Source organism: Antechinus flavipes, chromosome 2, assembly GCF_016432865.1.
Source record: "Antechinus flavipes isolate AdamAnt ecotype Samford, QLD, Australia chromosome 2, AdamAnt_v2, whole genome shotgun sequence".
Lineage (NCBI taxonomy): Eukaryota > Metazoa > Chordata > Mammalia > Dasyuromorphia > Dasyuridae > Antechinus > Antechinus flavipes.
The window spans coordinates 252114237-252127636 of NC_067399.1; positions in this window are offsets into that span (position 1 = coordinate 252114237).

Consider the following 13400-nt stretch of genomic DNA (forward strand, 5'->3'; position numbering starts at 1 on the left):
CTGGGGAGCAAACTGGGCAGGGGCTCATAGATGATGAAACCTTGATGGGGTTAATGCCAGGGTTCCCACTGGTATGGGAGTTGATAGAAGTAGTTCTGGCAGGTGTGCTCCATATATGTGTTGTCTTCCTTTTGTGTTTTGCATATAGCATATAGCCGATATCTAACAAATGCTTATTGAAAAAAAAAAAAGAATGAAAAAAGTTCTCAGGTCCTCAATTACTGCTTGTAAGAAAAATGTACCATTCTCAACTATCTTAAGCCTTTCAAACTGCTAAATAATACCCTAAGGTTAGCAACTTCTTTAGCTTTAGGTGCTTAAAGTGAGGCTGAACAACAGCAAGAGAGGCTATTAACAAGCTTAAGGCATAGTACTGGACAGAAAGAAGACAAAAAAGAAAATAAAAGCATTAGAAGAAAATATAAAGAAAGAGAGGAAGAAGATAAACAGGAAAGAGAGCCAAAGAAGAATAGCAAGACATTTGAGGCATATATGTGTGTGTGTGTGTACATAGGGGTTAGGGAAAAGGTAACCAAAGGAATACCTCAGCAACTTTGGGGATCTCTCTCGGGATTGTTCCTGAGAGAGTTTGACTTCAGCTTTTCCCATCTCAAACATAACCTAAAACATTATCCCACCCTTAAAGAAATGTAGAAGACTTCATTCCTTTTCTATACTAATGGACATTGAAAGAGATGGCACTTTTCTCCTAGGCAGCTAGGTGACAAGACCTAGTCAGTCAGGAAGACCTGAGTTCAAATCCAATCTCAGATAGTGACTAACTATATGATTCTGGGCAAGTCATTTAACCTTGGTTTGCCTCAGATTCCTCAGGAGTAAAGTGAGGATAATAACAGCATCTTCCTCCCAGGGTTATTGTGAGCATCAAATGAGATGATTCTTGTAAAGCATCTAATGTATAGTAAGTGGTATATAAATGTTTATTCCATTCCCCCTTTCTTTTCCTTTCTGAATGGTTTCAAAACCAAGTGTGTCAGGTGTTAGACTTAACCTATGGAAGGAACATTTCTGGGAAATTTCAGAATTTACATAGCCTGAAGAAAATGGATCCCTTGGAATTTTCATGCAGTAAAACAAAGAAGCCATCATCCTCAAAGTTTTGAATTTTTCCTCCACTTTAAATCCTGAACTGCAATCTGCTGAGACAGGAATCTGCAGTTGTCAGTGAAGCACTATGGAAAAAAGGACTACTTTCCATAAGCAAATGTGGCAGTGGTACTTTGGGTTCATTTTGGAATTCGAATAAGCTCTTTGGATTTCCTGTACCGGATTCAATGTTTCTCAAAGTGAGAGATCACCACCTACAGAATTTTTATAACAGTAGCTCACATTTACAGCATTGTTTTAAGATTTGCAAAATTCTTTACATGTATTATTTCATTTATCCTCAAAATGAACCCTTTAAGGTAGGGACTATCATTATATTCATTTTGCAGAAGAGGAAACTGAGGCTAAGGGAGATCAAGGACCTTGTCTACAACCACACAATTATTAAGCATATGAAATGGAGGTTTGAACCCAGGTCTTTTTCACTCCAAATCTTTGATTTATTATGCCTTACTGCCTCTCGAGACCTGAGAGTCAGTATGCCAAATAGCTGTTTGGGGGTGGCAGCAATACAAACCATTAAATACAACCTCCTCTCCTGTGTTGTCACTGTTGCTCTCCTCTCTGCCTTGTCTGTTCTCTTCCCCACCCACCAGCCCCCATCTTGTTCCACAAACATTTCATTCAACATTTATTGAGCACCTCATAAAGGCAAATCCCTCAGCTCCTTTATTATTACTATTATCACCTTCCCCACCCACCTTTTCTTGTTAACATCTTTTCCTGGAGAAATAAAAGAAAGCTATAATAGTTACTTTCCTCAAAAACATAGAAAGACCATTGCCATGCTCTTCCCTTTTTGGTACTGGAAAGATGTTGTAAAGATCATTAAGAGCCTCAAAAATAGTTTGAATAAAGGTAGTATAAATCTGTTTTAATAACACAAGTAACTTGCAATAGGCTGTTCATCAAAAATGTTCATGGTTTTACCAGTATTTCAGAAGAGACAAGTTATATCAGCACTAAATTGTACATTTAGGGAAGTTTTTCCATTGACTGCTTTCAGCCTGGAGAAATCAAACCTAAGTAAAAGTCCCATCTCAAGAGAAAATTATGGAGTATGATCCATGCCTAAGTCTAATGATTGAGATTATCCTTTCTCAATCATTTAATTGAGAACTCATGGTTTGAGAAGGGATGGAGAAGTAGAGGTTTGAAGGTAATTTTGGATGTTCTACTTACTTCCTAGAGTCCAAATTCATGCAATTAACTAGAAAGAAACACCATGCTTGCTTTTGACCATTTTGGTGGCCCATTGAGCCCAAGCTCACTCAAAGTTTGGTGACAATCATGGCTGGGAGGATCCATCATGTAGATTAAACAAGAAGTTCCAGTGTAGATATAGATTGGGAGCATTTAGAAATGCTAGTAACTGAGACTGGTTGGTAGATCAAAGACTGAGGGGAGAGACAATTTCAGTCATGGAAACAGGTCCAAGTCAGAGATTCAAAAGATCCAAAAGGTGGATTGGCAAAAGGCAAGTTTTTATGTCAACTGCTAGCATCTGTATTAAGAAACAATTGAATAGACAAGATCATGGATTTAATTTGATACTCTCAAAGGCTGAATTGGGAAATGCAAATGTTAAGATCAGTTTTTGTGTGGACCAGACCCATTCTCCCAACTCATCAAAAACCCTATGGATTGGAAAACTCCTTAAGCTGTCGTTTTCATTAGGCTACTTGGAATCTATGGGGCAGTAAGCTCATTCACATTCCTTTCAGCTAAAGGATGACGTGTATGATATCTTTGCTCTCATTAACTTCCATGGAATTTATAGGGCAGAAGATAGCCACTATGACATATTGCTATATAAAAAGCTACAATTCTGACCATCCTTCAACCACTGAACATATATTCTGAGGGTGAAGAATGACTCATAAAAAATTTTCAGAGAAATGCAGCATCTGCTGATTCTGATTTTCTCCCCCCATTCCTCATCCATTTCATAATTCTTCCCTTTAGGGATAAACATACTAATTCCCAAGGTGACTATCATGGACACACACACACACACAAACACACACAAACACACATACACACACACAATACTTCATTGATACTAATACCATAGCTGCTAATGATGCTAATCCCAAAGGGAGGAATAGAGAACATCAATTTGTTAGTATAGTTATAGTTAATATATTGTTACAGTATAAGAAGTAATACTGTACCATACATAGTATACATAGTATAGTATAGAATAGAAGTATAGATGGCAAACACACTCAAGTTTCCCACTTAGAGTTGGAAGAAATATCAGCAACCATCTCAGTGAAATCTGTATCCAAATGGGATCCCTATTATAATGTAGCATGCCTATGAAGCACGCATGGGAATATAAGGGAAGTTATGGGTTATTGTTTCACTCTTTAAATATTTCTAAGTGCACATTTATAAGTCTTTTATATTTTGATTATTTATTTTGTGGTAAAGGAAATTGATAGCTGCCCTAAACATGATCTATTGGACATCAGAGTACTTTTCTAGGGAAGACCATATCTCTTATGAGGAGAATTTATACATGAGCCAGCTTAAGATTTGTTTAGGACATTTTACCCAGAGTATTTTGTAATCAGACAGAAAGTATGAGGAAAATCTGATGCTCCCATTTAAGAGGTCAGTTTCACTTAGGACTGGAACTGGTTTAAATTAAGGTAGTGCTAAGGCTCTTTATTGGGAGTAATTACTCCTTTGGCACATGAGCCCAGCTCTCAGGTCTTTCTGACAACACTGTCTCTTTGCAGCTTCCATCCATTGCTCTTGGTTTTCCCTTGTAGGGACAGATTGCATCCAACCCTCCTTTCATGTTATACTCTTCAAATACTTTATAGAAACATAGAATTTGAGAGAAGGGATTGTAGCAACCATTTAGTTCAATCCATATATGGAAGGAATTCTCACTATAACAGAAATGACAAATGGTTTTCTTAACTCTAGAAGGCAGCTATTATATCACCACTAAGTTTTATCTTATTTTGTTTTGTCTTGTCCTGTCCTTCCTTGCTTTGTCTGATCTGGTCTGCTCTGATCTTGTCATTGCCAAACTATAGCATAGGGCAGCTTTTGTCCACAACATACTTCTGGTGTTCTTTATATTTGAGCTGGAAGAGATGGAGAAATCACATCACTCCTCCCTTACAAACATGAAGGGTGAAACATTTAAATCAAACATGATCAATCAATTAACCAAATGACAACATTAATTAAATACCTACTTTATGACAGGCATATGCTGGGGATACGACGTCAAAAGCAAACTATCCTTGACATAAGAAGCTTACATTTTAATGGAAGAGGCACCATATGTATATATAGGTTTTTAAATAATATTTGGAAAACAAAAACAAGGTCATTAGGGAGGAAGTTCACTAACAGCTGTGCACATGGGACATCAAGGAAGGTTTCACGGTAGAAAGTGATAATTGAACTAAATCTTGAAGGAAACTAGGGAGGTGGAAGTGAGGAGATAATGTTTGGGGGTTCAGTCAGTAATAGGGATTCTAGATGGAGTATTGGTAGCAAATAGGGCAGTGTAGCTGAGTTGCATAGTATATGTAGAGGAGTAACATATATGATGAGAAAAGTAGAAAGTAGGTTGGGATAGACTTTTTATATAAAACAGATGAATTTATATTTGATCCTGGAGCTAATGAGGAGTCACATGAATTTTTTTGGAAAGTGGGGCATAGGGGGAGAAGGAATGAAATATTATGATAAGATATATGTTTTGACATTTGTTTGAAGGATGGAATGGGATAGGGAAATGTTTGAATTGGGAAACCAAATAGGAGACTTTTGCAAAAATTCAGGTGAAAAGTGATGAAGTCTGGAACAGTTAGAGACTCTCCGGCTAGAAAAGAGGGGACTATATGAGAGATGTTAATAGAGACAGAAACAAAATAATGGTCTGGCAATGTATTGGATATTTGACTAAATGAGGAGTTGAGAATGACAGCAGAATTGTGAATCTAGATGTCTTGGAAGTTGGTAGCCTTGACAATAACAGGTGAGTTTAAAAGAGGGAAGGGTTTTTTGGCAGGGAAGAAGTTCTGTTTCAGATATGTTGAATTTCAGAAGCTATAGAATCTTTGTGTCTCCAGTGCCTAGCCAATGTTGTTATTAAATATTTGTCAAATGAATTGAATTATTGAACTGGGGGTATCTTAGGGAGGCCTCTGGGAATGGGACTGGAGGCTGATATAAATAAATCTAGACCTAGCTAAGGGAAGGGCTAACTGTGATGAAGGATGAGGGGACTCTTTGTATGTTCACAAGTAGTACTGAATGTTACATAGATTCCTGAAAGCATTAATAAAACCAAGATGGATTTGAACTGTTCACTTTGTAACTGAACACTGACAAATAAAAATTAAGTCAAATATTTAAGAATATCCAAACTATTCTGCATTCTTGGAGCAACAGCAGGAGAGGATGAAAACTAAATACAAACTATAACTCCTGTTCTTTAAAACTTGTTCCAAATCATAAAACTAGTTAGTGCCAGAGCCAAGACTAGAACCTAGGACTTCTGACGCTCAGATTAGTGCTCTTTCCATTATACCACAGGATTTGAAACCAGAAGACCTGTCTCTTACTGCCTATGTGATCCCAACTCTCTGATCTGAATAAGATGAGAGGAGAGGTGCTGTAGAAAATTGGCAAACATGCCAAAAGATAGGAAATAGTTCATTTGGGGATAGCTATGGAAAGAGAGAACCATTAATACACTCTTAGTGGAGCTGCTAATTGATCCAACCATTCTGGAAAGGAATTTTAGGATTTTATCAATAATTTGATATATAACTAAATATATCAATGACTAAAATGCCCTTACCCTCTAATCCAGAAATTCCATTGCTATGCATAGACTGCAAGAAAGTCAAAGACAAGAAGAATATTTTCATATACACCAAAATATTGATATCAGAACTTTTTGTAATAGCAAAGAACTGGAAACAAGACAGATGCCTTTCAATTGGAAATAGCTAGATAGATTGTAGTTCATAAATATAACAGAATATTGTTGTACTACAGGAAAAGATGATTATGAGGAATTCAGAGAAGCATAAGAAGATATTAATTAGAGCAAAATGAAGTAAGCAGAACCAAGAAAATTATTCATAACGATTTCAACAATGTAAATGGAAAGAATAAAGAAAACCATGAATAATGTATAATTGTAATGACCAAACCTAGCTACAAGGAAAAAAATAAGAAAATGCCCCTCTCTCCCTTCTTTACAGAGATGGGGGCGGAGTCAAGAATGTGAAGCACTATCAGATTTGATCATTGTTTTTTGTTAGCTTTTGCAGAATTGCTTTCTTTCCTCTTCCTTTTTTTTTTTTTTTTTTGATTCTGTGTTATAGGTGTTATTTCTAAGTAGTGGAGAGGGGAAATATATTGGAAAATTAAGATTATAATTGGTTATATCAAGATAACAATTTAAAAAATTTTAAGGTAGGGATAAAGCTAGATGATTACTAAAGTCCCTTTCATCTTTGAGGCATTTCAATATTTTCCAGAGAAATTTTTTTTCACTTTGAAATTATATCTCCTAAGAATTAATTGAACAGATTTGGCCCATGAGGTGGGGTTTTTTTTTGTTGTTGTTTAATTTTGTTTAGGTTTATTGTGGAGAGGACTGAGTTTTAGCAAAGCTGCAGGACTGGCATGAAGATGAGTTCTCAAGCAGGTGGAGTGGGGCCATGTGAGGACTCAGAGACAGATACAAGGGCACAAGGTTTATCTGGCTAGAAGGGAAGCTCAGGGCAGAGTAGAACTGATGATGAGAGCAAACCAAAAAACCCAGAATAGGAATTGCTTGGAAGCTCACAATCATATAAAGTCTCCTCTGAATCACGAGGCAAGTGACAGCCAATTTTAAGAAGGAGCTTGGAAGAATGTTTGCATGAGGCATGATGTTTGATCTACCTGGTAGTTCTCCAGAGCTTGTATTCCTTGCAATTCCAAGGCAAGTCTCTGATCGTTGCTATAATGATACACTGCCACAGAGCTCCTGCTGCTAAGTGCCTGGGTACCATATTCAGACTCCTGAGCACAGCCAGCCTCGGGCTGAAGGTGTGCAATTAGGCTCCAACAATCCACATCTAGCTCTGGCTTTTAGGACCATTTCACCCCCTGGTGATTCCTTGGAAAACCATAGTGGAGGCCTCTGAGGACAACCTTTAAAACATTACTCTGTTATTTTTCTGAGCTTGGCTGGCAGTGATACAACCAAACCCCTTCTTTCTTCCTTTTCTATAAAAGAAGGAGTGTTATAACAAATTGGCAAACAACAAAAAATAGAGAATATTTCATTCCGAGGCGATTATGGAAAGACAGGTCCACCAATATGCTGTTGGTGGAGCTGTGAATTGGTCCAACCATTCTGGAAAGCAGTTTTGGAATGATTTCTTCCTATAAATCTCTTGTTCAGAACTTTCAGTGATTTTCCCAGTACCTATAGGATAAAGGTCAGATTCCTTGACCAGCATTCTAACCTTCCACAATTTGATCCACCCTACCTCACCTTCAAAGGATCAAAGATTCAGAACAAGAAAAAAAAAATTTCAAAACTTTGAGATTGTCTTCTCTAACTTCCTCACTTTTTAAGTTGGGACAAAGAACTTGCCCAAAGTCCTAATAAGTTCTGATGACTGAGTTAGGTCATCTATTCTGGAGTGCTTCCCATTACTTTCCCCACTTTTCTTCCCAGGTGGGATAGGGAAAATGAAGATCCAAATATCACTATGTAGATGTGAAAGATTTGTATCTGACGTTCCCAGATGCAGATCAGTGGCTAATAAGAATGGACCGATTTATTGGCCTGAGTCTAGATAAAAACCCAGCTTACGACCCAGCATGGAAAATGCCGGTGAGCAACAAACCCTATTTGCATGAGGTAATGTAATTGCTGAAGCATTACTTGTCAGGGAGACATCTGGGATATTACTGCTGAAATACTCTTGTTTTGATTATCTTATTCATGAAAATCACACTGTTATGCCACTGACTATTTCCTGCTGTTTCCCCCGGATTATCAATCAGAAAACACATCTGGCTGGCTGGTCTGCCTTGTCCAGGAAAGGCAGCTCTTCATCATGTTTAGAAAGCGAGGCAGTGACATATGATTGTGCCTAATAGCAAGCTCATTTCCCTGGGTATCTCCACACGGGGCCAGGTACTTTTAGAGGCATCTAGGGAGAGAGCCCACCCCTGATGTCCCCATTCATGGTCATTAACACTCTTAGTAGAGGGACCAAGGGCATTCGTTATAGGCTCTTGCCAATCTGGAAGGAGACAAGGCTGATTTAGCTCATTTAATCACCTTCCGTCAAAGCCTTTGTAGCCTTCTGGGCCTTTCTCTAAGGGGGGTGAAGGGGTGAGGTTGCTTGGAGAAAAAAGAACTTTTCTGGAAAATGCAATGTCATGTTCACCCTGAAGGAGATAAAGGAAGGAAAGAAAGGTGTTTTCCCCTGTGGTTCCTAACTGTGAAAGTCAATCAAGTATTTAGACCGAATGATATTGTACCCTGAGGGAGTGAAGATCCTGTTTTCTTACTCCCTCTCCTCTTTGGAAAAGTGGAAATAGGGATGATCCTTCAGGATCTGTGGGATAAAGTCCTTATCTTCCTACCCTCTACCCTGAGCCCCCCACTCAGTGCCCTTTTCAGCGTCCTCCATCACTATCGTGGGGATTCTGCCAAGCTCCACTCGGCCCAACCTCCCCCAGGGAGCAGCTTCCCCATCACTTAATCATCATCACCCCTTCTGCCACCCTCCAAATTCTTATTCTTTAAATGGAGAGAGCAGAATATTTCCACTAAGCTACTTCACACAAAAGGTAATGACTTACTGTGTCACCCCTCTCAAGCAATATAAGTATAAGTTCACTGGTTTCTTTAGGGAGACATAATGATTTACCTCCAAAGGAACATAATGGTGGAATTGCAGGTATCAGGTTGGCCAGTGGAGGGCACTTTAATACCCTTTAGGTCACTACATCTACATTTCTCCTGTATAGGGCTGACTGATGGAATCAAAGCACCATACCTGTGCACAGAGCAGCCAGGCAATTTAGTGTTTAGAAAGTTGCTGTTGCATTTGCAGAAGGATTCAAAGGGAGGGAGAGCCCAGATTGTGCTGTCAAGGCTGTGGCTGTTAGCTATTACATTTTTAGTTTCTCACTGACCAGTTATTTACCCAGCAGCCTGAGGAGCCTGTGCAATGGGGATGGATGATCCGTGGATGGGATCCTTCAATTCGCATTCATGTAGGTTATTTGCAACTGGGTACATGCCTACGCAGGTGAGAGCATAGTAGACACTGAGAGTTTAATATTCATTCTATTGTTCTTGGCACAGATCCAAGAAAGCTGAATTCTGTTTAAAATAAAAACTGAGGAAAAAAAGGAAAGAGGAGTGAAAATCACATTCAGAAGTATTCATCTAAGCCTACTTCTTCCAAGAAGCCCTCCCCAGGCACAGTGATGGTTTTCTTTTCAGAACTTATTCAATAATATCATATGCTGTCTGATAGTGTTAGCTATCTTTTGGGGGTAAATACAAGTTTCTCTCCTCAACCAGACTGTGAGCTTCTGGGGATAGTTCTTCCTTTTATTTTTGTATTTCCTCTCTCCCTCCCTCTCATTATTCTTTTATTCCCACTATTCCCTCCCTCCCTCCTTACCTTCCTTCCACTCTCCTTCCTTCCTTCCTTCCTTCCTTCTTCCTTCCTTCCTCCCTCCTTCTTTCCTTCCTTCCTTCCTTCCTTCCTTCCTTTCTTCCTTCCTTTCTTCCTTCCTTCCTTCCTTCCTTCCTTCCTTCCTTCCTCCCTTCCTTCCTTCCTTCCTTCCTTCTTTCCTTCCTTCTTTCCATCCATCTTTCCATATTTATGAACCTCTTGCCATATGAAGAATACTGAGCCAAGTACTGAGAAAGAATAAAAGTCTTTTATTCATTTATTCCTTCAATAAACATTCTCTTGAGCACCATTTATGTGTTGGGAATTGTGCTTAGGACTGTGAGGGATATAGATTATAATTATTATTAATTATAACAACTTATATAAGACTTTCCTCACACTAATTCTGAGAGGTAGGGAGCACCTATATTATTATTTTCATTATATAAATGAATTGGCTAAAGTTATACAAGTTAGTAACAAAGCAGAGGTTTTGAATCCAGATCTCCTGTCTGTAAACCTGGCTCTTTTCTTCTGAATTCTTTCCTCGAGAACCTTGAAAGGGACTCCCATAGTGAGAACACAAAGTACAAAGGGAGGAGGAATATATAAAAACAGTGCATTAGGAACTCAACCTTTTCCTGCATTGGACTCAGTTTATTTAGTATTCCATAAGCCATACCCCTCAGTTCCTTTAAGTTTCAAGAATCCTGCAAACTGGAAGGTGTTTCCTGCTCCACAGTGGCCACTGCAGATGCCAAGGAACATCTAGGGCCCCAGGGAAAATCAGACCTTGAACAGGAATGTCAAAATCCAGGAGAAAAAAAAACCAGACAGTCCTGTTAACAGTCATTTATTTTTAAACCTCAACTTCAGATCAGGATTTGACGGGTTTTTTCAAGCCCCAGAAGGGATTATACAATACTGTCAAGTTTGTCATATTGCAATTTTGAAATTAAAGAGCTGTTGGGCTCAAATAAATGCATTTTTAAGGAAAAAAATCAGCATAGTTCAGAGTATGTTCTCTGCCCTCCAACATAAATTTAAAACTAACTTTCTTGAATTAACAAGTAACTTTCTCTACCTCTCTCTCTCCCTTCCTCCTTTTCCTTTTTTTTCCATCTCTATTATCCCATCTAAAAATCTATCATCTATCTCTACATCTATCCACCTATCTGTCTACCTGGCTACCTACTTATCTTTCTACCTATTTGTCTACCTTCTATCTGTCTGTCTGTCTAGCTCTTTAAGTTTCAGAAAAATTCCTGTGTCACATTCTCCCCCATCTCTGGAATGAGACATAAAGATGAAAAAGTTTCCTGACCTGGGATTTGGGGAAATAATTTGGAATGGAAAACATTTTTAGTAAATACAATGTTTTGGATATGAAACCAGGGCTAAAAGACTCATGCTGCGACGTCTTTATATTCATTAAATTCAACAAACACTTAATAAGCATCCTTTTCTGCCAAGACAGTTTGCCTCCACTGAGATCAAGCTGCATTTCCATAGCAGTTTCACACAGAAAGAATGAGTCCCAATCACTATGACAGGCAACTTGGTGCAGTGAAGAGAACACTGGACATGGATTTTAAGGATCTGGGTTTAAATCTTCACTCTGCTATTTACTGCCTGGTTGACATGTCACTTCCTCATCTTCAATCTTAATTTGCTCTTTTTGTAAAAATAAGGAAGTTGGACTAGATGTTATTCAAGTCTCTTTTATTTCAAAAATCTCTGATACCCCTGCAGGGGATCCTGTCTTACATGAGCTCAGATCCCAAAGGAGCCAAGAGTCTGGAGTCGCCAGTAAAAGCTCTCATATACAAAACCATACTCTGACCTTCCTCTGCCCTGGAATAGACAAATAACTTCTGGGTCAACAATAATAATGTCTGACAAATAATAACTTCTGGATCTTAATAATAAGATCCTCTTGGGCTGCTACTGGGAACAAAAGAACCCTGATCACTTGGGAAAGAACTGTCCCAGAATCACCTTTTGCAACCACTTTGACACCCTCATTCTTATCCCCTATCACATACACTGATGGAAAGGGCAAGAGTAATAATATTAGTGTGATAACTGATCTGCATAAAATACTTTATCTCCATTATTTTAAGCATAGATAGAAGTTGAATTTGGTCTTGCCTTTGACACACTAAATACAGTCATTTAACTTCTTAATTTTCTCAGATTATAGTAGTAAAAACATCATTGATCTGCATCCATGGAGAGTTTCCACACTGGGGATTCTCTATACTGATGAAATCATGTATTTGAATGTCACCTCCACTTCTCCCTACCCTTCCTTCCCCAATTTTCTCATTGGAAAAGGAAGCGAGTAAAAAGGAGAAAACTAAAACAATTCCTAAATGCTTTGAAGGCTACAGGAATATTAATAAAGCAACTAGGTAGTGCAGTGGATAGAGTACTGGGCTTCATCTTCCTGAGTTCAAATCTGGCTTCAGACACTTACAAGCTGTGTGACCTTGGGCAAGTCACTTAGCCCTGTTTGCCTCAGTTTCCTCATCTGTAAAATGAGCTGGAGAAGGAAATGGCAAACCATTCCAGTATCTTTGCCAAGAAAACCCCAATCAGGTCACAAAAAGTCAGCCATGATTGAAATGACTGAATAATAACTAAGAACAAAAGGAATATCAAAAACTATCATTTATATAGTAAGATTTGCAAGGGGCTATGCTATATATAATTTCATTTGAAGTGTACAGCAATGTGTGTTACACTTCTGTTATTTTCTACTTGGAAGAAACTGAGTATAGGAGAGGTTAATGGACTTGCCAAGAGTCATAGAGACAGTAAGCATCCAAGGCAATCCTCCCACCTAGCTGACCATTCAGGTGCTCAATGATGACCCCTCCGTCTCTCCTTGTGCCTCTCATCCTTACTACCAGTTCTGGAAGAAACTCTGACTAAAAGCTGCCCATTGAGGCACCACTGACACTCCTTGGTTTACCTTTTAAGAGAAACTTTCCTGGAAGGAAATGAGCCAGGATTGGGGCTCTTCAACTGATCAATTTAATGATAAGTTTGAGGTTTCAGTGGTGCTTGGGTGAGAGAACTCAGAGCCTCCAGAAGGAGAGCAGGTGGAATTGAACAAAAGCTTTTTCTCCTCTCTGGCTCAGCTCCCCTGCCCCTGCCCCTTCTTCCCTATTCTACATGATTCCTTGGGAACAATGGGCCAATTTAGGTAATAGCAGATGATGCCCAAACAGATAAAGCACCATGACTATAGAAAAAGGAGTCTGAAGAGGAGCAAACTCCCTTCTAAACGAGAGCTCTGATTGCCAGCAATTAGGAAGGCAGTGTTCCAGAACTGTCCCCTCAATGTCCCCACCTCTCCTCCTCCCCCATGGAAGAAGGGAACTACAGCAACTCTCCACTGCTTAAAGGAGAAATTCATCCTCTGGAACGGAGACAAGACCTCATTCTCAAAATCCCTCAGGGTCTGTTCCCTTGGAGTTTGGGATGCTCCCAAGAAAAATGATTGCAATTAACCTCCATGGATTCAACAATCTGCTTTGAACAGAAGAAAATCCCATGGGGTAGGGAGGACAGCACTGAGGC